This window comes from Delphinapterus leucas, chromosome 3 (assembly GCF_059928025.1).
Source record: "Delphinapterus leucas isolate spDelLeu-1000000601 "Yukka" chromosome 3, BTC_Dleu_Yukka2, whole genome shotgun sequence".
NCBI classification, from domain to species: domain Eukaryota; kingdom Metazoa; phylum Chordata; class Mammalia; order Artiodactyla; family Monodontidae; genus Delphinapterus; species Delphinapterus leucas.
The window spans coordinates 122,891,609-122,916,551 of record NC_143131.1 but is presented as its reverse complement, the minus strand read 5'-3'; the positions used below and the strand labels follow the sequence as shown (position 1 = coordinate 122,916,551).

General features: G+C 37.2%; 1 long non-coding RNA gene across 1 annotated transcript in view; it reads left to right on the top strand.

Moving 5' to 3' along the window:
* The window catches only part of LOC149749679 (uncharacterized), a 60,378-nt gene extending 37,179 nt beyond the window's left edge, over positions 1 to 23,199 (top strand). The window contains exons 2-3 of the long non-coding RNA XR_016392782.1: positions 9,531 to 9,699; positions 18,789 to 23,199. This is a non-coding gene — a long non-coding RNA (uncharacterized LOC149749679). The remainder of the gene's footprint in view (positions 1 to 9,530; positions 9,700 to 18,788) is intronic.
* The last annotated feature ends 1,744 nt before the right edge of the window (positions 23,200 to 24,943 follow it).

Below are 24,943 nucleotides of genomic sequence, written 5' to 3'. Positions count from 1 at the left end.
TATTACAAATTCAATTTCACTATTAGTGATCAGTCTGTTTTAAATTGTCTGTTTCTTCTTGATTCATTCTTGGCAGACTGTAAGTTTTAAAAATTTTTCCATTTCTTCTAGGTTGTCAAAGTTTTGGGCATATAACTGTTCACAGTATTCTCTTATGATTTTTTTGTATCTCTGTGGTATCAGTTGTTATTTCTCTTCTTCCTTTTCTTATTCTGTTTATTTGAATCTCTCATTTCTTCTTGTTAAGCCTGGCTAAGTTTATTGATTTTGTTTATCTTTTCAAAAAAAAATGCCACTCTTGGTTAGAAAAGATAATCAAAATGAGATAAATAAAATCTACTTCTCATCTTAATATCCATTCAGCTAACATTGATTTAATGTCTGTTTTCTTCCAAGCACTGTGCTGGATTCTGAGAGGACAAAGGAGGAAATATAAAAGGAGATCTTTCATCTAAAGCATTAACTATGGAATAAATATGAGAAAAAACAATGATTCCAGGATGCTCTGGGAAGCTTGAGAGTTGCACCTAGCAGCTTCCTGGATAGTGGTGCATGAGTAACACTTCCAAGACGTAGTGTGTCTTGAAATGTGAATGGGACTTATCACAAAGGGAAGAGAAATGGAAAATTGGCAGGGATAAGATGGGGATGAGCAAAGAAGAGCATTCTAGACTGAAGGTATGACATGTGTAAAGCTTAGAGGTGAGAAAGAATTTGGCCCCGTTTGTTGTGTGTGTTTCCTTGTGGCCAGAGAATGACCTGGGTGCAGAGGGAGGAGACAGCTGTAGGAAAAGCTCTGGATTCCAAGATGAAATATATTCTCAAGAGAGAGCAAAACTATGGAAAGAAATAAGGACTGCAACATTTCAGTGAGATACCATATTTCAACAAGTAATATCTCAGTCTTTCAGATGCTTTGAGCTAAAAAAGTAAGGTTCTGATTACATATTAAAATATTCTTTTTAAAACCTGACCTTCATTAATATCTGTGAAAGAAAAACTGCACCAGATGAGCTAAACAGACAAGGAAGATTTTGTTTAAGACTATTGCAACAGGAGAGAGAGACTGAAATCTACTCTGCTGAAACAAAATACAGGAGGGTTTTAAAGCACTAGGTGAGCTAGAGGAAATGTACTGGCTGGACTTAGGGGAGAGTTTGGTCATCGTGATTAGACTATGCATGTTTGCTTATTGGTGCTTATCAGAGTTAAGCTCCTACCCTTCCACGAGTCTGAAAGATAGGAGCACTGTCTCCTTAAATAATTACATCTAACAGGGATAACTCTCAGGTCCTTGGGAAAGACATTCCTGGGTTGTAAAACTGCCATGATTTTGGAGGAAGATTTACATCTCCAAGAAGCACAGCAAGAATTTATAAAGAAAAGTTTTCTGAATTAAGTACCTAAGAAAAGGGAGGTCAGGGGCCTATAGTTAGCAAGCAATCTGTCTAAATTTTAGGGAAGCCAAGGGAAATCTTAAGGCTGTCTTGGCCATATAGAACCAATTGGATTTTTTTTTTTTTTTAACAAATAAAACATCAATGTGTTTAAGTCATGGAGATTAAGGTGGCAGAAAAAGCCTGGTTTTTGTCAACAGGCAAATCTAGACCCTTATATCATGGATTTTGTTTTCTCAACTATAAAACAGACATTTTATAAATATTTTGTACAGATGATTTGAGGATTTAGAAATCATGTAAATATAGTATGTAATAAATAAAAATAGCTTTGTATTTTTTTTATCACATGAATATTTGGCCAAAAGAGGTAAATGTTTGATTGACTGAGATTTTTAATCTTCATCCAATTGTATGAGCTATGGGGTATCATCCTTGCCAATGAAAGTGCTGCTTATATTTCCATCCTGTGATATTATGGACACAAAGCCATTCAAAAGTACAATGCAAAATGAGAAACAAGGGTGCAGAGAAAGCGTTTGCTCATTTGAGATAATGTCTTTTGTTTATCTGAGTCAGTTTAGGGTTTACTTCAGCCATGCCACAGGCAGAAGCCTGTCTCTAGGGCTCAATGAGAGCTGGATGGATACACTGATGTGCTAAAATGTAAAGCCATTGAGATGACAAAAGTGAGAGGATTTAAAAACAAAGAGGTGGCTCATTGAATCTCCCCTCCCAACTTTTAGCTATATTGTTTTGACACCCAAAACAGAATCACTGAAATCAGTCATGGCAGTACATCTATTTGAAATAATGTATCCCAACTGCATCACAAGTTTTGATGGAACTTTTCCCCCCCCAAGGAGAATTTGCAAAGCATAAGCAAGAAAAAGAGCAATTAGGGATTCAGAAAAAGTCTACAAGCTGACCTCAATAGCATCTGTGTTGCCAAGGGCCACATTTTCCTTTTCAGTCTTTAAACTTAAGTCCCTTTTACTCCTATGCCTTCAGCTCTTCTCATTTTAATGAATTATCTCACCACATCTTAAATTACACGTCTCTTGAAGATACTACTGTCTGCTCTGCTTTGGCTATTTTCATTACATTTTATTACAAGCTGGGTTCAAGAGAAGTTTTACACCTAATTTGGAGGACCTGCCCTGTCAGTTTCATTTTCCTCCAGGACTTTTATCAAGCTAATTTGGTTCAAGTATGAGTTCTTTTTGTACATCCAAAGCACTCTTTTATTCCTCTTACTTTTTTAAAAGATGTATTCTTTCTAAAGCTTGCAGGCACTACTCCAGTCTTTCCTCTCTTATTCCTGAAAAATCTCATGTACCTTGAGTTATATAATATCTAATTAATCTATTCAGTAAATATTTATTGAGCACCTGTAATGTGTCAACAGTGCTAAGAAAACATCTCTGACCTCAAGAAGATCATAATGGTTAAAAATTCTGTGATATTCCAATGAATACAATGCATTGATGTGAATGCTATAACAGAGGTATGTTCACAGTGCTCTGGAAGCAATATCATGTAGAAGAGAAATCAGACATTTTACAAACTGGATGCTATTAGACTACACTAAGGGAAGGGGCACTTTAAAGGACATGTGTAATGAATCTTTTAATACATGAACTAATCAGTTTAAAAATTATAAATACATATGTAACATATACAGACATATATAATTTTCATATATTGATATCTAGATTTGCTTAAGCTTGGATATCAATCTTCTCCAAATTGCATTCCTTTAAAGAATAATCCCACCTGTTATTCAAAGAAAAAAGTTTCATAATCGAGTAAGTTTCAAAAGTAAAGCTTACTCTGTTGTTGGCATGTGAATGCAAAGGGCACACTAGTGTATTAAAGGTTTTTTTTAAAGTTCTAATGTGTTTAACTTTGGTAACCTAGCCTTCCCTAATTTACTTGTACATGATACTTTTTCTTTTGTAAACAACTACTAACATCCCAAGAACTAGTGTTCTAAGGAATACACTCTGAAAGATGTTCTTTTACATAACTATTCAACTTGAAAGTTGGTGGAAAGTGTCAGACCAGCCCAGGTAACCAAACACAGTGAGTTGCAATGCCTTAAGAAGGCATTTTCCAGTATCAATTAACACCATAAAGATTACTTTTAAAAATCATTGTAAAAGTACCATAAAGATTACTTTTTAAACTCATTATAAAAGTAAACATTTTGGGAAGTATAAAAGGGAAAAAAAAATCAGCACTGCCTTACAACCCAGAAATAGCTAGTATTAATATTTTGTATTTTTCTTTCTGGTCACTTGGCTGTTTACATTTTGAAACCTAGATAGATATAATGAAATATACACATATTTGTATATATAATTTCATGTCTGTTTTTCTGATTATCAAAATAATCCATGCTCATTGTAGAGCCACAGTGAAGATTAGAAAATAAGGTAAAATCATGTTTAAGTCATAATTAATGCATCTTTTTGACTTTTATTGTGATTATATACTTATATAAATATAATTTTTTATTGAAGCATAGTTGATTTACAATGTTATTAATTTCTGCTGTACAGCAAAGTGATGCTGCTATACATACATAAATACTTTTTCATTTTCTTTTCCATTATGGTTTATCACAGGATGTCGAATATAGTTTCCTGTGCTCTACAGTAGGACCTTATTGTTTATCCATTCTATAGCTAATAGTTTGCATCTGCTGACCCCAAACTCCCACTCCATCCCTCCACTTGGCAACCACAAGTCTGTTCTCTATGTCTGTGAGTCTGTTTCTGTTTCATAGATAAATTCATCTGTATCATGTTTTAGATTTCACATATAAGTGATATTATATGGTATTTGTCTTTCTCTTTCTGACTTTACTCAGTATGATAATCTCTAAGTCCATTCATGTTGCTGCAAATGGCATTATTTCATTCTTTTTTATGGCTGAGTACTATTCCATTGCACATATGTACCACATTTTCTTTATTTATCTGTTGATAGACATTTAGGTTGTTTGGCTATTGTGTATAGTGCTGCTATGAACATAGGGGTGCATGTATCTTTTTGAATTATAGTTTTGTCTGGATATATGCCCAGGAGTGGGATTGCTGGATCATATGGTAGCTCTATGTTTAGTTTTTTAAGGAACCTCCATACTGTTTTCCATAGTGGCTGTACTGACTGACATTCCCACCAACAGTGTAGGAGGGTTCCCTTTTCTCCACATCCTCTCCAGCATTTATTTGTAGACTTTTTAATGACGGACATTCTGACCAGTGTAGGGCAGCACCTCACATCATCTGCAAATATTTTCTCCCATCCTGAGGGTTGTCTTTTCATTCTGTTTACGGTTTCCTTTGCTGTGCAAAAGGTTGTAAGTTTGATTAAGTCCCATTTGTTTATTTGTGCTTTTATTTCTATTGCCTTAGGAGACTGACCTCAGAAAACATTAGTATGATTTATATCAGAGAATGTTTTGATTTATATCAGAGAATGTTTTGCCTATGTTCTCTTCTAGGAGTTTTATAGTGTCATGTCTTATGTTTAAGTCTTTAAGCCATTTGGAGTTTATTTTTGTGTGTGGTGTGAGAGTGTGTTCTAACTTAATTGATTTACACGCATCTGTCCAACTTTCCCAACACTGCTTGCTGAAGAGACCATCTTTTTCCCATTGTATATTCTTGCCTCCTTTGCTGAAAATTAATTCACCATAGGCGTGTGGGTTTATTTCTGGGCTCTCTAGTCCATTCCTTCAATCCATGTGTTTGTTTCTGTGTCAATACCATGCCATTTTGATTACTGTAACTTTGTAGTATTTTCTGACGTCTGAGAGGGTTATGCCTCCTGCTTTGTTCTTTTTTCCTCAGGATTGCTTTGGCAATTCTGGGTCTTCTGTGGTTCCATATACATTTTAGGATTATTTTTTCTAGTTCTGTGAAAAATGTCATGGGTAATTTGATAGGGATTGCATTAAATTTGCAGATTGCTTTGGGTAGTATGGTTATTTTAACAATATTAATTCTTCCATTCCAAGAGTATGGGATATCTTTCCACTTCTTTGAATCATCTTCAGTTTCCTTCAATAATGTTTTGTTGTTCTCAGCGTGTAAATCTTTCAACTCCTTGGTCAGGTTTATTCCTACATATTTTATTTTTTGGGGTCTGTGATTTTGAAAGGTATTTTTTTTTTTTTTTTTGCATTTCCTTTCTGGTATTTCATTGTTTGTTAGTGTAAAGAAATGCAACCAATTCTTGTGTGTTGTTAATCTTGTATCCTGCTACCTTGCTGAATTCATTTATCAGTTCTAGCAGTTTTTGTTTGGAGTCTTTAGGGTTTTCTATATATAGTGTCATGTCATCTGCATATAATGACAATTTTACCTCTTCCCTTCCAATTTGGATACATTTTATTTCTTTTTCTTGTCTGATTGCTGTGGCTAGGACTTCCAATGTTATGTTGAATAGAGGTGGTGAGAGTGGGCATCCTTATCTTGGTCCAGATTTTAGTGGGAAAGCTTTCAACTTTTCACTGTTGAGTATAATATTGGCTGTGGGTTTGTCATAAATAGCTTTTATTATTGTGAGATATGTTCCCTCTATACCCACTTTGGTAAGAGTTTTTATCATGAATCAAAAAGAAATAAATAATTTGAAAAGACCAGTAACTAGAAGTGAAATAGAATCTGTTATTTAAAAAACTCCTTACAAACAAAAGTCCAGGATTGGATGGCTTCACAGGTGAATTCTACCAAGCATACAAAGAAGAACTTATACTTATCCTTCTCAAAGTCTTGCAAAAGATTGAAGATGAGGGAACACTCTCAAAAACATTCTATGAATCCACCATCACCCTGATACCACAATCAGACAGACAAATATACCACCAAAAAAGAAAATTACAGGCCAATATCTTTGGTGAACATAGATGCAAAAATTCTCAACAAAATATTAGCAAACTGAATCCAACAACACATAAAAAAGATCATAGACCGTGACCATGCTGGATTCATCCCAAGTTCACAAGGATGGTTCAGCATATGCAAATCAATCAATGTGATACACCACATCCACAAAAGAAAAGACAAAATCCACATGATCATCTCAATAGATGTAGAAAAAGCATGTGATAACATTCAACATCCATTCATCATAAAAACTCTTACTAAAGTAGGTATATTGATATAGTTTTAAAAATATTTATTCTAAATAAAATATAGTAAGGGACAAGGGCATAATCACCCCATAAGCTGCTTTAATATGTACTAAAGTGGGCAGAACATGGTGAAAATCAGAAGTACCTTATGTTTCTCTCTAGAGTGAGGGACATTGGAGATATCTTGCAGTTAAAAGAGTTCTGACAGTATATAAACTCCCTAAGAGGAAGGGAGATCTAGGAAGCTATAGCTGGACAACTGGACTCTAAAATCTTAGTTTCCCTGTCTACATGGTTCAGAAATATTCCATTTAGCAGCCAGTCTGTTTGGGTTTTGCTTTTCTTTCCTAGGTCTGGTGATCTATACTCATCTGTACATGGCTATCATTTAGCCTGGCAACTTTATTGTGAAATTAGCATCACTGTACCATGAACAATTGTTGAGCAGCACTTCCGTTTGTACTGTGGCTATAGTTCTCTCTCTGGCCACATTTCACATTCCTGCTTGATCTGTTTGGGATTTCCAATTTGCTCAGTGGGTTGGCAGGCATAATTTACAGGGCCACAGGCTAGCTGTGGTTTAAGGCTACTTCAACCCTCAGCTTTCTGTCTTGGCGCCTCCCCTAGTCCTTGCACTAGTTCCCAGCATCCTCCTCAATCCCAAAATTTCCTGTTTGTGTGAACAAAGCCAAAGTTAACTGAATTCAACACTAATCCCTATGGGGAGCAGAATGAGAGTGTGTAACAGTTTGGAAAAAACACTGCTCAGAAAGAAATAAAGCCAGAGGGACTTCAACTCAGCAGAATGGTTCTAATGAGTAAGCATTCGGGCCATTTTCATCTGGATTTCAAATTTGGGGGAGCGTAAGACTGTCACACAGAAAACATGCCAAATGAGAAGGCAGCTAGATAATATGACAGGATTGCTAGTGCAATCAAAATGAGAGAACCATGGTGGAGGCTGGGTGACCTATGGAGACCAGCAATAAGAAAACAGTTTCTGAATATTGCACATTTAGTTGCCTTGATGAGGGAACACTGCCATACCACTTCTGTCTTTTAAGTAAAACATTTGAGCTTCTTCTCTCAAGGAGCTGACATGCACTCAAGATCTTATAAGTCCAGGAACTGTGCTAGACATTTTCTACTGGGTTTTTCCACTTTTACAACAATTTTGCAAGGTTGATATTCAATTTCAGAGATGAAAAACAAAAGGGAATCTCAGAGAGAATAATTAATAGATGAAAGTTCACAGCTGTGGTAACTGGCAGACCTGAATTTTGATGGAGTCTTTACGTCTCTGAACTCCCATGTTCTTACCACTGTAAAAATTTTCTTGGTTCATAGACTTTGTGAGAACCTTATGGAAATTTTGAATCTTGAGCACTGAAAAATGCATATGGCCCAACATCTTTGTTTGGGTTTTATGGCCTTTATGGTTAAGAAGCCCTTCATTTTGCATCCATTTTTCTTGCTAAAAATAGTATGACTTAAAGTGTAGAAGAATATACACTTTGATATTTTGTAATATATGTGCTTCTTTCCTAACAAAATTGACTTCCAATCAGAAACAGGATAGAGAGGAAATGATAGAAGTTGTGATCAGCCTCCCTTTCACACCCCTGATGTATACACTCCAAATATCTCTGAGAATTAATGTTGTAAGAAAGCACGTTTGTTACTGATGTCACTGTGTCTCATTTTTTTAGTGTGCTGGTGCTGAAAAACAAACAAAAAAAATGTTGAAAATTACTGTCATTAAAATGACAATAAAATATCTTGCTAAGTCAAAATCATCTATGTGTTAGCATAATTTACTTTAATGAACATCACACATGGATGCAATTTTTTGGTTATCAATCACCCCCCTCAAAAGAGTTAGGTGAAAATAAGACTTTATACAATAGTTTTTTTCTTTTTTTTTTTTTTCGGTATGCGGGCCTCTCACTGTTGTGGCCTCTCCCGTTGCGGAGCACAGGCTCCGGACGCGCAGGCTCAGCAGCCATGGCTCACGGGCCCAGCCGCTCCACGGCACGTGAGATCTTCCCAGACCGGGGTATGAACCCGTGTCCCCTGCATCGGCAGGCAGACTCTCAACCACTGCGCCACCAGGGAAGCCCTATACAATAGTTTTTAATCCTTGGAATTTCTACATCTATCATCTTTTTTTCTTTCTACTTAAAACAAACATCATGAAATGTGTGTGTTGCCAGTTTTATCACATCTTGTATGGGAAATGAAAAGAAGTTTCCCTTCCCAAATGTCATGATTCATGTTCTAGCCCTGTCCTCTTGGAGTCTTTAGGGGGTGGACTTGTTATGGTAACTTAGAATCAGCAGGTAATACAAACACTCATTTATCTTCTGAAGGGGGTATTAATCACCCAGATGAACGAGAAAGATGCAAGTGATTTCTGGGAAAGTTGGTTGTGTGACTATAAACTTCACTCCATAGGAAGTTAAGAGAAGCCTTCCCTACCCTGAACATAAGTTATTAATGAGCTTGGGGATGAAAGGCATGTGGTGGGATTCAGAAATATAAAATGCCTAATGTGGTCTCCGTGTCAAGGAGAAACACTTTTATCTACATGAAAGAACAGAAAGAGAATGCTATTTCCAAAAAGACAACTTTTGTATTTTCCATGATACACATGGTACAAAATGAGTTTTCTTCCTTCTCTCTCTCCCAGCCCTGATCCTCACCTCACCTCCAAACATCTTGGAATCTTAACATTGTAGAGTTAGGTTAAAAAAAAAGAATTAAGTGAGAAACAAAAATGTTTAACATGTACATAGTGATATCTCACGATATTTATTTACCCATTCTAAAAAACTGTTTGCTTATCATATTTGGTTTTCTGTCACTGGCATCATAATTTTATAAAATTATATTCTAGTAAGTAAAAATAACAAGCACTGATAGTTATGAATGCTTCTTCTGTGCCAGGCACTATGCTCAAAGCACATTATTTAATTTGCCGTTTGCAGAGATCACCTGAGATGGTGGAGTAGAAAGACCCAGAGCTCACCTCCTCTCACAGGCACACCAATATTATTCTGTAATATTGGTTACAGAACACCTATTGAAAAAGGCAGGAACCTGCCAGAAGAGATCTTCTACAACCAAAGATATAAAGAAGGAACCACAATGAAACAGGTAGGAGGGACGAGTTGTGTTACAGTCAAGAGCCATACGCCCAGGTGGGCAATCCACAAATGGGAGAATAATTGTAATTGCAGAGTTTCTCCCTACAGAGTGAGAGGTCTGAACCCCACATCAGGCTGCCCAGCCTAGGAGGTTCTGCACTGGGAAGACAAACCTCTAGAATGTTTGGCTTTGAAGGCCAGTGGGAAGGCAATGGAGACTCTACTGTTAAAGGGCACAAACAAAATCTCACATGCTCCAGAACCCAGGACAGAAGCAGTAATTTGAAAGGAGTCTAGGTCACACCTACCTGCTGATTTTGAAGTTTCTGGGAAAGGCAGGAGACAGTTGGATCTCACCAGTGGGACATAGAAACTGGCAGCAGCCATTTTGGGAAGCAGGTTCTACCATGTGGACACTGGTACTGGCAAGTGCAATTTTAGAATCCTCCCCTCTGGTTTTTTAGCCTCAAGACTCAGCCCTGCCCATACCCAACAGCCCATAGACACCAGTACAGGGATGTCTCAGGCCAAGTAATTAGCTGGGTGGGACACAGTCCCACTGACTAGCTGACAAGGCTGTCTTAAGAACCCCTGAGCACACAGTCACCCCTGGACATGACCCTGTCCACCAGAGAGCCCAGGACCAGGCCCCACACATCAGTGCAGGCACTAGATCTGCGATCCCCAAAGCTTTGCAGCCAGAGACTCTGGGATCCAGATCTACCCACTAGCAAGCCTGTTCTAGCATTGAGAACACCCATACCCACCAGCGGGTTGATATCAGCTCCAGGGAAACCATAGCCCCACAGTCTGCAGATCCTGCTCACCCATCAGCAGGCCAGCACCAGCCCTGAGATGGACTGGGCCCTGGCCCCAACCACCGATGGTCTGACCCTAGCTCTGGTATCCCTGGGCCCTGTAGCCAGACCCCAGGACCCAGCTCTGTCCACTAGTAGGCAGGCACCAGCCCTGGGATATCCTGGGTCTCAACTCCACCCACCGCACTAGCACAAGCCCTGGGGATCCCTGGGTTCCACAACCAGCTGCCTTGTGACTCAGCCCTATCAACAGCAGGTCCCAGCAACCAACCAGACTGGGTCACAGCCCCACCTACAAGAACGCCCACAGTATTCAGCCTGCCAAAACAGAAGGACCCATGCAGCCCACATAGGGGGCACCACTAGAGCATATTGCTCTGGTAACCAAAGGGGTGTATACTGCTTGGAAGCACAGGACATCTCCTATAAAAGGCCACTTCTCCAATATCAGGAAACATAACTAACCTACCAAATACAAAGAAATAAAAACAGCAAGTTGGGCAAAATGTGATGACAGAGGAACATGTTCTAAACATAGGAACAAGATATAAAACCCCAGAAGAAGAACTAAGTGAAGAGGAGATAGGCAGTCTGAGAACAAATTCAAGATAATGATCATAAGATGATCAAAGAATTTGGGAGAAGAATGGGTCAGGAGAACGAGAAGGTAGAAGTTTTTAAAAAAGAATTAGAAAATATAAAGAACAACCAAACAAACAGAGAGGAAGAATAAAATAACTGAAATGAAGAGTATACTAGAGGGCTTCCCTGGTGGCGCAGTGGTTGAGAGTCCGCCTGCCGATGCAGGGGACACGGGTTCGTGCCCCGGTCCGGGAAGATCCCACGTGCCACGGAGCGGCTGGGCCTGTGAGCCATGGCCGCTGAGCCTGCGCATCCGGAGCCTGTGCTCTGCAACGGGAGAGGCCACAACAGTGAGAGGCCCACGTACCGCAAAAAAAAAAAAAAAAAAAAAGAATATACTAGAAGGAATCAAAGGTAGATTAAATGGTACAGAGGAATGGATCATCAAGCTGGAAGGCAGAATAGTGTGCATTACTGAAGTTGAACCAAAAAAGCAAAAAGAATAAAAAGAAATGAGCACAGCTTAAGAGACATCTGGGACAACATCAAGTGTTCTATCATGTGTATTATAGGGGTCCCAGAAGGAGAAGAGACAGAGAAAGAGGCAGAGGACATTTAAAAAGACATACTAGCTGAAAACTTTCACAACCTGGGAAAGGAAACAGACATCCAAGCCCAGATATCACAGAGAGACCCGAATAGGATCAGCCCAAAGAGGACCAGACCAAGACATATTGAATTTAAAATGGGATAAATTAAAGATAAGGGAGAATATAAAAAGCAGCAAGGGAAAAGTAACAACTTACATACAAGAGAATCCCATAAGGTTATCAGCTGACTTTTCAGTAGAAATTCTATAGGCCAGAAGGGGGTGGCATGAGATATTTAAAGTGATGAAAGGGAAAAAACTACAACCAAGAGTACTCTACCCAGCAATGCCCCCATTCAGATTTGATGGAGAGATCAAAAGTTTTACAGACAAGCAAATGCTAAAAATGTTCAGCACCACCTAACCAGCTTTAGAAGAAATGTTAAAGGGACTTTTCTTAGTGAAAAAAGAGGCCACAACTAGAAAAATGAGAATTATGAAAGGAAAAATCTCATTGGTAAAGGCAAACATATAGTAGATAGTAAATCGACCATGCACAAAGTTAGTTAGTAGGAAGATTAAAAGGTAAAAGTAGTAAAATAATCCATAATAAGCAGTTAAAGGATACACAAAACAATTAGATGTAAAACATGATGTCAAAATCATTAATTATGAGGGGAGGAGAGTAAAAATGCATGGTTGTTAAAATGCGTTTGAAATTAAGAGGTTAGCAACTTGATCTATATAAATGCACACACACACACACACACACACACATTTCATGGTAACCACAAACTAAAAATCTATAATAGATGCACATGCAAAAAACAGAAAGGTATCCAAATATAACACTAAGGATAGCCATCAAATCACAAGGGGAGAGAACAAAAAGAAGAAACAAGATAGAACTACAAAAACAACTAACAAAATGGGAATAAGTACATACATATCAATAATTACTTTAAATGTAAATGGGCTGTATGCTTCAATCAAAAGACATAGACTGGCTGAATGGATACAAAAACAAGACCCATCTACATATTGCCTACAAGAGACTCACTGCAGATCTAAAGACACACGAACTGAAGGTGAGGGGACGGAAAAAGGTATTCCATGCAAATAGAAATCGAAAGAAATCTGGGGTAGCAATACTCATATCAGATAAAAGAGACTTTAAAACAGAGACTTTTACATGAGACAAAGAAATATATTACATAATGATCAAGGGATCAATCCAAGAAGAAGATATAACAACTGTAATTATATATGCACCCAACATAGGTGCACCTAAATACATAAAGCAGTTGTTAACAGACATAAAGGGAGAAATTGACAGTAACACAATAATATTAGGGAACTTTAACACCCGACTTACATCAAGGACATATCATCTGGACAGAAAATCAATAAGGAAACACTAGCCTTAAGCAACACATTATACCAAACGAACTTAACAGAGGTCTATAGAACATTCCATCACAAAGCAGCAGAATACACATTCTTTATAAGTGCATATGGAACATCCTTCAGGATAGATCATATGCTAGGCAACAAAGGAAGCCTCAGTAAATTTAAGAAAACTGAAATCATGTCAGGCATCTTTTCCAGCCACAATACTCTGAGACTAGAAAGCAACTCCAAGAAAAAAAACGGCAAAAAACAGAAACATTTGGAGGCTGAACAATATGTTAGTAAACAACCAATGGATCACTGAAGAAATCAAAGAAATTTTAAGGTAGCTGCAGACAAATGAAAAAGAAAATGCAATGATCCAAAATCTATGGGACACAGCAAAAGCAGTTCCAAGAGGGAAGTTTATAGCTATACAAGCTTACTTCAGGAAACAAAATCTCAAATAAACAACGTAATCTGACACTTAAAGGAACTCGAAAAATAGAAAAAAAAAAAAAACCCCAAAGTTAATAGAAGGAAAGAACTCATAAACATCAGAGTAGAGACAAGAAAAATGAGAATACCTCAATAAAACTAATAGCTTGTTCTTTGAAAAGATAAATTGATAAACCTTTAGCCAGACTGATCAAAAAACAAAAATAGAGAGGGCCCAAAACAATTAAAGCAGTAATAAAAAGGAGAATTTACAACCAGCACCACAGAAATACAAAGGATCATAGGCAATTACTATGACTAACTATATGACAATAAAATGTACAACCTAGAAAAAATGCCTAGAAATGGATAATCTCCCAATACTATACCAGGAAGAAATAGAAAATATGAACAGACCAATTACCAGTAGTGAAATGGAACTGGTAGTTTAAAAAAACAAAAACAAACAAACAAAAAAACTCCCAACAAACAGAAGTCCAGAACCAGATAGTTTCACAGGTGAATTCTACCTAACAATTTGAGAAGAGTTAACACCTATACTTCTCAAACTATTACAAAAGTTTGCAGAGGAGGGAGTGCTTTTGAACTCATTCTACAAGGCCAGCATCACTCTGATACCAAAACCAGATGAAGATAGCACAAAAAAAGAAAGTTACAGGCCAATATTACTAATGAACAGACATGCAAAAATCCTCAACAAAATATTAGCAACCTAAATCCAACAATACACCAACAGGATCATACACCATGATCAAGTGGGATTTATCCCAAGAATGCAAGGATTTTACAATATCAGCAAATCAATCAGTGTAATATACCACATTAACAAACTGAAGCATAAAAACCATATTATCATCTACACAGATGCAGAAAAAGTTTTTTGACAAAATTCAACACTTGTGATAAAGCTCTCCAGAAAGTGAGCATAGAGGGAACATACCTCAACATAATAAAAGCCGTATATGATAAGCCCACAGCTAATATACACAATGGTGAAAAACTGAAAGAATTTCCGCTAAGATCAGGAACAATACAAGATGCCCACTCTTACCACTTTTATTGAAAACAGTACTGGAATTCCTAGCCACAGAAATCAGAAAACAAAAAGAAAAAAAAGGAATCCAAATTGGAGAGGAAGAAATAAAACTGTTACTGTTTGCAGATGACATGATACTATACATAGAAAATCCTAAAGACTACTAAAATCCAAAAAACTACTAAAGCCCATCAGTGAATTTGGAAGTTGCAGGATGCAAAATTAACATACAGAAACCTGTTGCATTTCTATACACTAACAACAAACTATCATTAAAAGAATTTAAGAAAACAATCCCATTTACCACTGCAACAAAAAGAATAAAATACCTAGGAATAAGCCTACATAAGGAAGTAAAAGACTTGTGCTAGAAAAACTATAAGACACTTAGGGAAGAAATTGAACATGATACAAGCAGACAGAAAGATATATCATGTTCATAGGTTGGAAGAATTAATATTGTTAAAATACCATACTACCCAAGGCAATATACAGATTCAATACAATCTCTATCAAAATACCCGTGGCATTTTTCACAGAACTAGAAAAAATAATTTTAAAATTTGTATGGAAACACAAAAGACCTCAAATAGCCAAAAAAACCTTGAAAAAGTAGAGCTGGAAGTATCTCACTCCCTAACTTCAGACTATACTACAAAGCTACAGTAATCAAAACAGTATGGTACTGCCACAAAAACAGACACATAGATCAATGGAACAGAATAGAGAGCTCAGAAATAAGCCCACACATGTATGGTCAATTAATCTATGACACAGGAGGCAAGAATATACAATCGAGAGAAGACAATTTCTTCAATAGTGGTGCTAGGAAAATTGGACCAGTAAAACAATGAAATTACAATATTTTCTCACATCATATACAAAAATCAACTGAAAACTGATTAAAGACCTAAATGTTAGCCCAGAAACCATAAAAATCCTAGAAGAGATCATGGGCAAAACACTCTTTGACATAAATATTAGTAATATTTTTTGGCCCTGTCTCCTAAGGCAAAGGAAAGAAATGCAAAAATAAACAAATGGGACTTAATTAAACTTGAAAGGTTTTGCACAGCAAAGCAAACCATCAACAAAGTGAAAAGACAACTTACTGAATGGGAGAATATTTGCAAATGATATCACTGACAAGGGATTAATACCCAAAATGTATAAACAGCTCATACAACTCAATATCAAAAAGAACAACCAACCCAACTGCAAAATGGGCAGAGGACCAGAAGAGACATTTTTACAAAGAAGACATACAGATGGCTAACAGGCACATGGAAAGTAGTTCAACACTACTAATCATCAGAGAAATACAAATCAAAACCCCAATGAGATGCCACCTCTCACCTTTCAGAATGGCTATCATCAAAAATCTACAAGTAACACATTTTGGCAAGGATCTGGAGAAAAGAGAACACTCATATAGTGTTGGTGGAGATGTAAGCTAAAGCAGCCACTATGGAGAATAGTCTGGAGGTTCCTCTAAAAATAGAACTACCACATGATCCAATTATTCTACTCCTGGGTATATATCAGGAAAAACCCAAAAACACTAATTAAAAAAGATACATGCACCCCAGTGTTCATAGCAGCACTATTTACAATAGCCAAGACATGGAAGCAACCTAAATGTCCATCAGAAGATGAATGGATAAAGGAGAAGTGGTATATATATACACAATGGAATACTACTTAGCCATAAAAAAGAATGAAATAATGCCATTTGCGGCAACATGGATGGACCTGGAGGGTATTGTGCTAAGTGAAGTAAGTCAGGCAGAGAAAGGCAAATAGTATATGATATCACTTATACATGGAATCAAAAAAATAAAACCAGAGAATATAACAAAACAGAAACAGACTCACAGATATAGAGAACCAACTTGTGGTTATCAGTGGGTAGAGGGCATGGGGCAGGGTCAAGACAGGGGTATTGGATTAAGAGGTGCAAACGAATATGTATAAAGTAAATAAGCTACAAGGATATACTATATAGCAGGGAATATAGCCAATATTTTATAATAACTATAAATGGAGTATCATCTATGAAAATTCTGAATCTGTTGCACACATGAAACTAATATAATATTGTAAATTAGCTCTACCTCAACCAAAAAATTACAATACTAGGAAGTAGGAACTGATCCCCATTCTCCATTTTACAGATGGAGAAACTAAAGTCCAGAGAGATAAGAAGTAGAAAATGTCAAACCAGTTTAGGCAACCAAATACAGCAAGATAAAATGCCATAACTTATTAGGTTATACAAGTTACACTTACTTAAGAGGTAGAGTCAGAATTTATTCCTGTCAGAATTTATTCCTAGGCCTGGTGACTCCAGAGCCTGAGCTATAAATGCTTCCTACTCAAAGCTGGTTTAGGAACCAGCAACATTCACAGCACCAGGGAGCTTTTCAGAAATGCATAATCTCAGACTTCATCCCCAGTGGTGTGCTGGTAAATGTTTTACAATCGGCTTTTTTGGGTCGTGTGTGTGGAGGGGGCTCCTTTGTATTGTTTATTGATTTCCATGCTATTAATAATCCTGCCATGGCATATTAAAAGCTCCCAAAGTGAAGTCACTGACTACAGAGTTAGGAAGAGAGGTCAAGAGCCTTGATTGGCTCTGTCAAGGAGGTTGAAGCCAGCCCCCCACACCACTGCACCACAGACCTACTGAATCAGAATCTTCATGTCAACAAGTTCTCCAGGCAATTCATATGTCTGGGAAGCACTGGTCCAAGCCACTGCTTTGTATTGCTTTGTTTTATGGATTCCAGTGAGGTGTTTGGCCCTAGTCCAGTGCTTTGCTGCCCCTTTATCTCCCACCATGCTGAAACTTGCAGGACAGGAGTCTGGTTGGCACTGCTGGAAACAGAGCACAGATGCAGTCTGCCTTCTGATCTCGGGCACTCCTGACTGGGGCTCAGTGTGAAGAAAATAGTGTTCAGGGAAGTGATCTGCTGTGAATCAGCAGATACTTAGCCAGGCACTCCGAGGGAGGCTCAGGAGAGCTGAAAAACCAGCTCCCTGCACCATTATGCAAGACTTTTCCTGACAGAGAAGAGCATGTGTACTGCAAAACGTCTGGGGATCAGAAAGTTAGGATCTTTTGCTTTCCTCAACTATTGCATAAGCCATTTGGTCATGCCTGAGTGCATTTAGGTAATCGGCTTATATTCTGCAGAACTATATATGCCTTTTATCTGGAACTCAGACTGAAAGCAAGTATATTTTTTCTTGTTTTGCATGAAGAAAACAGATTTATTCAAGGAAGTATTTCACAGGATATGAATTAAGAATATAAATTTTCTTTTTTGCCCAATCTCCTACATTCCATCTACCTGCAGACTTAATATAATACCTAATGGATGAAAAAATGCCATTGGAGGAGAGGGAATTTGAAAATTACCTAAACAAAAACACTTCTACGAGAGATAGGGAAGCTAAGCCTCAGTGGGTTAGAGAAATGAGGTATCTTTCACACTATCGTGGAGCTAGTTAGTGATGGGGCCAATAACTGCTACTTTAGCCACTACTTCTTAGGCTCCATGGTGGCTTACTGAACTTACTCGTAAATGCCCCCCTTCCCCAAACAGGACTATCTCCTATAATTTCTTCCCGTCTCATCCATTCTGATGACTTCAAAGACTGACTATAAACTAATGAATCCCAAATCAATTCTCTAGCCCGAATCTTATTAGCCTATTAGATGTCTTCATCTGAATGCTTCTCTAATGTCAACTCAACTTGTCTTTCAAGTGTTTTTTTTAAGGAAGCTTCTCCTGTGTTTCCATAGCACCCACATCTCGCCATCAGAGTACTTATAATACTATATTTGATTGTCAGTTTGCTTGTCTGTATATGACATAGATTCTCAGCCTGTGGTAACAGTGGCAGTGTTTGGTTCACTATTTGATCCCTAGCATCTAGCACAATACTTTGTATACAGTAGAATGATCACAAAGCGCTTAGTATAACAGTGGCAAATTATCCAGAGTTCCCCAGAAGGCAGAGACTGAGGCAAAGAATTATTGCTACTACTTTGCTAGGGAGTGCAATCCATGATACAGGAGTGAGGTGTGGTAATTAAGCAGAGAATGAGAAAGAGGCAATGCAAAGATGTGTTATCAAGTTGGCCACCCAAGAAGTTGTTTAAACTAGTCTCAGAGAATGGGAATACTTTATCCACTGGCTTTTTCTCCCATCGTTTATAGATTTGCCCCCAAGGAGCATTAACACCTCTTCACTTCTACGTTATGCATGGGTTGGTGGCAAGAGGTTCTATGGCTTCTCACACCTCAGAGTCAACAAGGAAGCCCTGGGACAGAATGCAAGATGTGTGCAGAATGATATATGAAGTGATGCCCAAATTAGGACCCAGGGTTTATCGTGGATCCTCCATCTCTTTTGGGTAGCTCCCCACCTCCAGTGAGTAACATAACTTTATCAAAATACCTCTAAAATATACCCTGTTATCTCTTCCTCCACTGCTGTTTTTTTTTTTTTTTAATTTTTAGAATCTCTCTGTTCCTCATTTATGTCTATGCCATAATCTTACTTGATCTTCCTGTGCCCAGTCCTGCCCACTGCAAATCATCGCTCTGATTCCAATCCTCTCAAAGTAAAATTGAATCTCATCAACATGACTTACAAGAATTTTCGTGATCTGATCCATTGCATTTAACCAGCTGCATCTGCCCCCATATCCCTCCCGCTGCACATCGGGATTACTAAGCTTTGGTCACATGGAATGGCTTGCAATTCCCTGCGTGGTTATGCTCCCTCACATCCCTGGAGCTGGCAATGTGGCTTCTCTTCCTTGGAACACTGGTCTTTGTCCAACGAGTTTCTTTCTATCCTTCAAAACTCAACTCAGGCATTGGGCTTTCTAGAAATCCTACCGTGATGCCTTTGCTCTAGACCAGTGATTCTCAAACCTCAGTGCATTAGAATCACCTGGAGGGTTTGTAGAAGAGTTTCTGATCCAATAGTAGGTCTGGAGTGGGGCTTAAGAATGTGCACTTTTAACATGTTCCCAGGTGATGCTGATGTTGCTAGTTCAGGACCATATTTTGAGAACTACAGCTCTGGAGAGACGCCTGTACTTTTCTTTTATGTAACAGTTTACACAGCTTATATCATAGTTTGTTTACTGGTTTCTTTCCCCAAAGAGCATGTACTCATCAGAGGGAAGGGGTAATGTGTTATCAATCTCTATAACGCAGCACTTGGCACTGAGCCTGGCACATAGATGCTATATATTAATGGACAGAAGGAGAAAGGGGGAAAAAGGAAGAAAGACATTTTGAACAAAGACTGGAAGACAGAATTAGATGCAGAGGTCTTCAGAGTATGTCCGCAGACCAATATTATTTACTTTTGGCATAAAATACTATTATACTACAAATTCAATATACTCTACTAAACATAGTGGAGCCAGTACAGTGTAGTGGCTACAAGTGTGGGCTCTGATATCATACAGGCTAATTTTAATTCCTGGTGCCACTATGTGATATTAGGCCTGTTACTTAATCCCTCTCTAAAATTTAGTTTTTACACTCATAAAATGGGAATAAAAATTTTACCTAATGGGGTTGTTTGAATATTTAACTGAGGTAATACTCAGTGTTTTTTAACAGTCCTTAGCATATCATAAGCACCCAATAAATGTTAACTACCATTTTATTATCTGTTCCTTTTAATAGCTTAGTTACAAAATGATGTGCTTTTAATGATTTAATAGACATGAGCACCAAAAACCACATAAGCTAAGTTGCTTGTGTCTTAGGAATTTTTGTACTTTTCAGCATTGGGTTTAAGACTCTACATATATTTTTAAATTCGGATGATTGTTATCAAGGTGGAATAATGGATTCAGAAAGAAACTGATTTGAGTTTTATAAAATAAGTTGTACATTTTCTACTTGAAATTTATTTTTTTAAAAAGGGAAAAATTCTTCAAAAGGACCCATCTGCTAAAAGAATATTTCCATTAAAACAGCTTATGGTTAAAGAGGCAGTTTTATCCAAAGATCTCAAGAGACTTTACAGTCATTATCTAAGTATCCCTCTGAAATATTATTAACATATGCTATGACAGTTTTATGGTTAGAAAATGCCTGTCAAATGAAAATGTTCAGAAGCAGGATTCTGGTGCTCCCATTAGTCGTCTAGGCCAGAAGGTAAAATTTTACAATTAAGAGAGGATGAACCTGACAAGAAAGAATTATGGACACCTGTATGGAGGAGTCATCTATAGACCTTAAATGAAGACGATCTTTCTCTCAAAGACCATGAGTGCAAAGGAAATAATTTGTAAACACTTGAATGATGTTCCTCCTCCTCTTTCTGTTCATTCATTCAATTATTTAGTAAATAAATAGCTAGAATCTAAGATGTACCAGGCTATGCTAAACATTTATCTTATACTATGTCATTTGATTTTTATACATATTTACAAAGTAGATACTGTGATTAACTCTACTTACTGAATAGAAGCTTGTAGGGGTTAAGAAATGTACATGAGTCACAGAATAACTGGAGAACTGAGTGTTTCTAACTCTAGATGGTGGGTTCTAACCACCGTGCTACTCCATGGTGTTCTACTACAGGGTCTTCACAGAGCTGGAGATGCATGGCAGCCAAAGGGGGCTTTGAAAATGGCTCTCTGAATATGACTATATAAACAATTATATGTGACTATAACAACAATTATATATGACTATAAAAAACAATATTATTATATTTATTAATGTAGTTACTTATGTATTTTAAATAGTGTATTCTGAAAGTGATATATTAATTTGGAAGATAGATAGCTTTTCTCCAAACTCATTTTTCATGGGAGTATTTGGTTTAAACTCTGGATGTGCATCTTCTTTGCCCTATTATAACCAAAATTTGAGTTTTCTAACAGTTTTCTAGAGAAAATGAGTTTCACTTTTGTTTAGACTGTTTAATGTTTGTGACATAGCACTTTGGCATCTGTGTCTGCTGTTATCATGGAAATGTTATTCTAAGCCACCAGTACTTAATTGTATGGTTTTGATGGCTGTTTTTTCTTATTCACCTTATATTCACCTTAATACAGCTTATATATAGTATAATACATAATATATATGTTATAATGTAATATGTGTATATATATTTATACATTATATTAATGTAAATTATTGTGTGGATCCTCAAAATGTGATAAAAAAGTCTTTCTTAAGATTTCATTCCAAACTTGCAATTATAAAATTATACCTCCAAAGAATAATTACTGAATTCATGCTAAGTTTTTCTTTTCTTTTTAACAGATTCTGTCAGGTAACCTTTATGAACACTCCAGGATAGTACTGATTGATTCTTAGGCTAAAATGACTTACTCAAATAGTATTAATTTCTTTTCAAAGTTAAATATTTAAGACAACATCCTGTATTATGAAAGACGTTTTAGGGTTCTAATAAAGCCATCATTTCTTTATTGAGAGAGGTTTTTTTTTTTTTTGAGTGGTAGACTAAAAATCTTACTGCCTTATACTTAAGCATTTTCAGTAAACATGGTATTCAAAGGTAGAATATAAAGATTTTGAAAAGTGACTCAAGAGGGTGAGCCGTATTTCCATTCTTTTTATCTTTCTGTCTCTGATGGTGTCTATTTCTTCCTAAGACTGGTTCCTTTTCAGCCACAAAATGGCAGCTGATGGTGCTATAAACATAGAGAAATGGAAAAAAGGAAAGCAGGAGGGAGGGGGAAAGAGAGAGACAAGGATGGAGAGACAGAGAGTGAGCCAGCACTGTTCTTCTAACCATCTAACAAAAGGATTTCATTTAATCTGATGGGGCCAATTTATATTACATGCTAACACTTGAATCAACCCATGTGACCATGGAAATGTCAAGCGTAAGTTGACTTGTGCCAGTTAGAGCGCAGCTCTGAAGCTGGACATGGAAAAATCCTCTCCAAAGTGCATGGCTATTCCACAGTGAAGAAGGGATGAAATAAATGCTGGTGTGTCCATTATAAGTTTCATTATAGCGATATTGACTTTCATGGGGATAGTACATAATAAATCCCAAAACACTCTCATGCCCATTCTCTGATCTGATGTCCAGAACAACTCTTGAGTAATGTGGTATAAGTAGGATCATTTCCATTTGATGGGTGAGGATATTGAGTTCAGTGTGGTTAAGTTACCTTGAACTCATAGTTTCTCTCCCTTAACTTCAGATTCAACCCTTTCTGGACACTTGCTCATTTTGTCAAAATAACTAGTTGAAAAGTGAGTAATTCACTCAAACTACACATTTGCCATCATGTTGTCTAAAGAGACTTGCAATATTGAATTTTAAAACTTTTGCTGTCCTATTACTCCAAAATGGTAGCAAGTAACAGTAGACAATGTTGCTTAGGCGTATACGGAAGAGTCAGAAATCACACCTGCCTTGGTTGGAATCTTTGTTCTCTAACAGTCTCCCAGTTAAACAGGGTCACAGACTGATAGTCCACTTTCTATATTTGTCTTAGAAAGTTTGCTGTCACCTTTTCTACTATTGTAACTGGGAGTTATAATTTTTGTATTCTCCCAAGACATTAATATATGAGAAAGCCTAGGTGTCAATATGCCAGGAGAGCTAGAATTCATCTAGAAACTTTCCAGTGCTCAAGGCACGGGTTCTATGTGACAATTTGCCAAGATTCTCAGAAGAATAGAAGATTCTTGAATAAAAACTCAAAGAGAAAAATCTCCATATTGCAAGAAAATCCTTGGCAGGCTTGCTCACCTTGCTTCTCCTGATAATGTCCCTTCACTATTTAATGTGGATATTGGTGATTATAATAGGAAATGGCTGGACTGAGAGGACATTGTGAAAATATCACAATTGGGGGCTATAAGATTTAGTAATAATTAACTCCTAATGCTGGTCTTAATATATTCCATTGTTTGTTTTCACAATGCCATTGAATGCCATGATGTCAACAATGTTCCCTAAAATTCTTGTGGTCATGTATATTCTCTTTTCTATGTTATCTCAGTACCCTAAAGAGCTTACAACTTTATGTGGCATGGACATTGAGAAGGTGATTCTAGTGGTAGTAACAGACACACCCAAGGAGTAGAATGTTCATACAATATACATACCCACAGATAGATATTCCTATCATAAGATGGAAAGAAATATTTATACAATAGAGGTTAAGTTCTGTAACTACTGGGCAAAGCCCTTTGCCAAATGCTGGGAATAGAGGAATGAATCAGACCTACTCATTTCTCTTAAATATATCAAGCATAGCAGGTGTCAGATATACAAAAAAATAATAAAATACATTGGACTATTTTTAATGATAAGAATTTACATAAATGCCAAATCTGGTAGGGAGGAGGAATCTATTTGACCAAACAAAAGTAACTAACAAAGAACTGAGTACAGATAAGTGTCAAATATGGGGTGCTGTTAATAAACGTTAGAGAAAATCAGAAGACAGAGGCTCTCAAAATGGTGTTCTCAGAGGAGATAGGATTTTATGTGAGAGATTTATGAAGGAGAAAGCCCCAGACAGGCAATAAGTGGGTTCAGTATTAGTGAATTCATGGTGAGACGGATGATGTTTGTTTCAGGAGAAGTGTGTTCAAGCCTAAAACTAGTGGGAAAAAAATGGTTTGAGGCCAACCTGCAATATGCCTTTGAGAAAAGACTGAGCTCCATTAATCCCTTGCCAGACTTGCTGCCCAGTGCTCACTAGAAATTTTCTTACTTCCTAGATGTCAGGAGTACAAGAACTTGTGCCAACTTATATTATTTCCAAAGCCTTCTGCATTATTCTCCCCGACCACACAAACACATACACTGTTCCCTGGGTTACAGCTCCTATTCTTTTCTTGGTGAAGATTCGTCTTTTCAGCTACATAGCCAACTTGGAATTTCTCAGCTAGTAATTCTGGGCTTCAGATACAGTATTTCCCTTGGCTGGTAACCACCATGAAGTTTTGCTGCACATTAGGACTTTATGATCATGTTTTCTTCCTACTCTACTCTTTTTCATGTTGCCACACTGTTACCGTAGAATTTAAATCAATAATGCATTTAGGTAGATAGTTTCTATGGAAAACACAAATCAAGATAGAGGGATAGCATATCTAATTTGCTGTACACTGTTAGTGTTTGATACAGGGCTTGTAACTGAGAAGGATTCAGCTCCTGTTTTATGCTCTCTTATCATGGTGATTATCATGGAGACTAAGAGAAGCAGAACAAAACACAGCCTTCATATTGGGGGAAAAAAAGACAAATATGAGTAACAATCACTAAAAAAGACATAACATTTTTGGAATGGTGTTGATATTTTGAAACTGGTTGTGTCTAAACAGAAATCAACATTTTG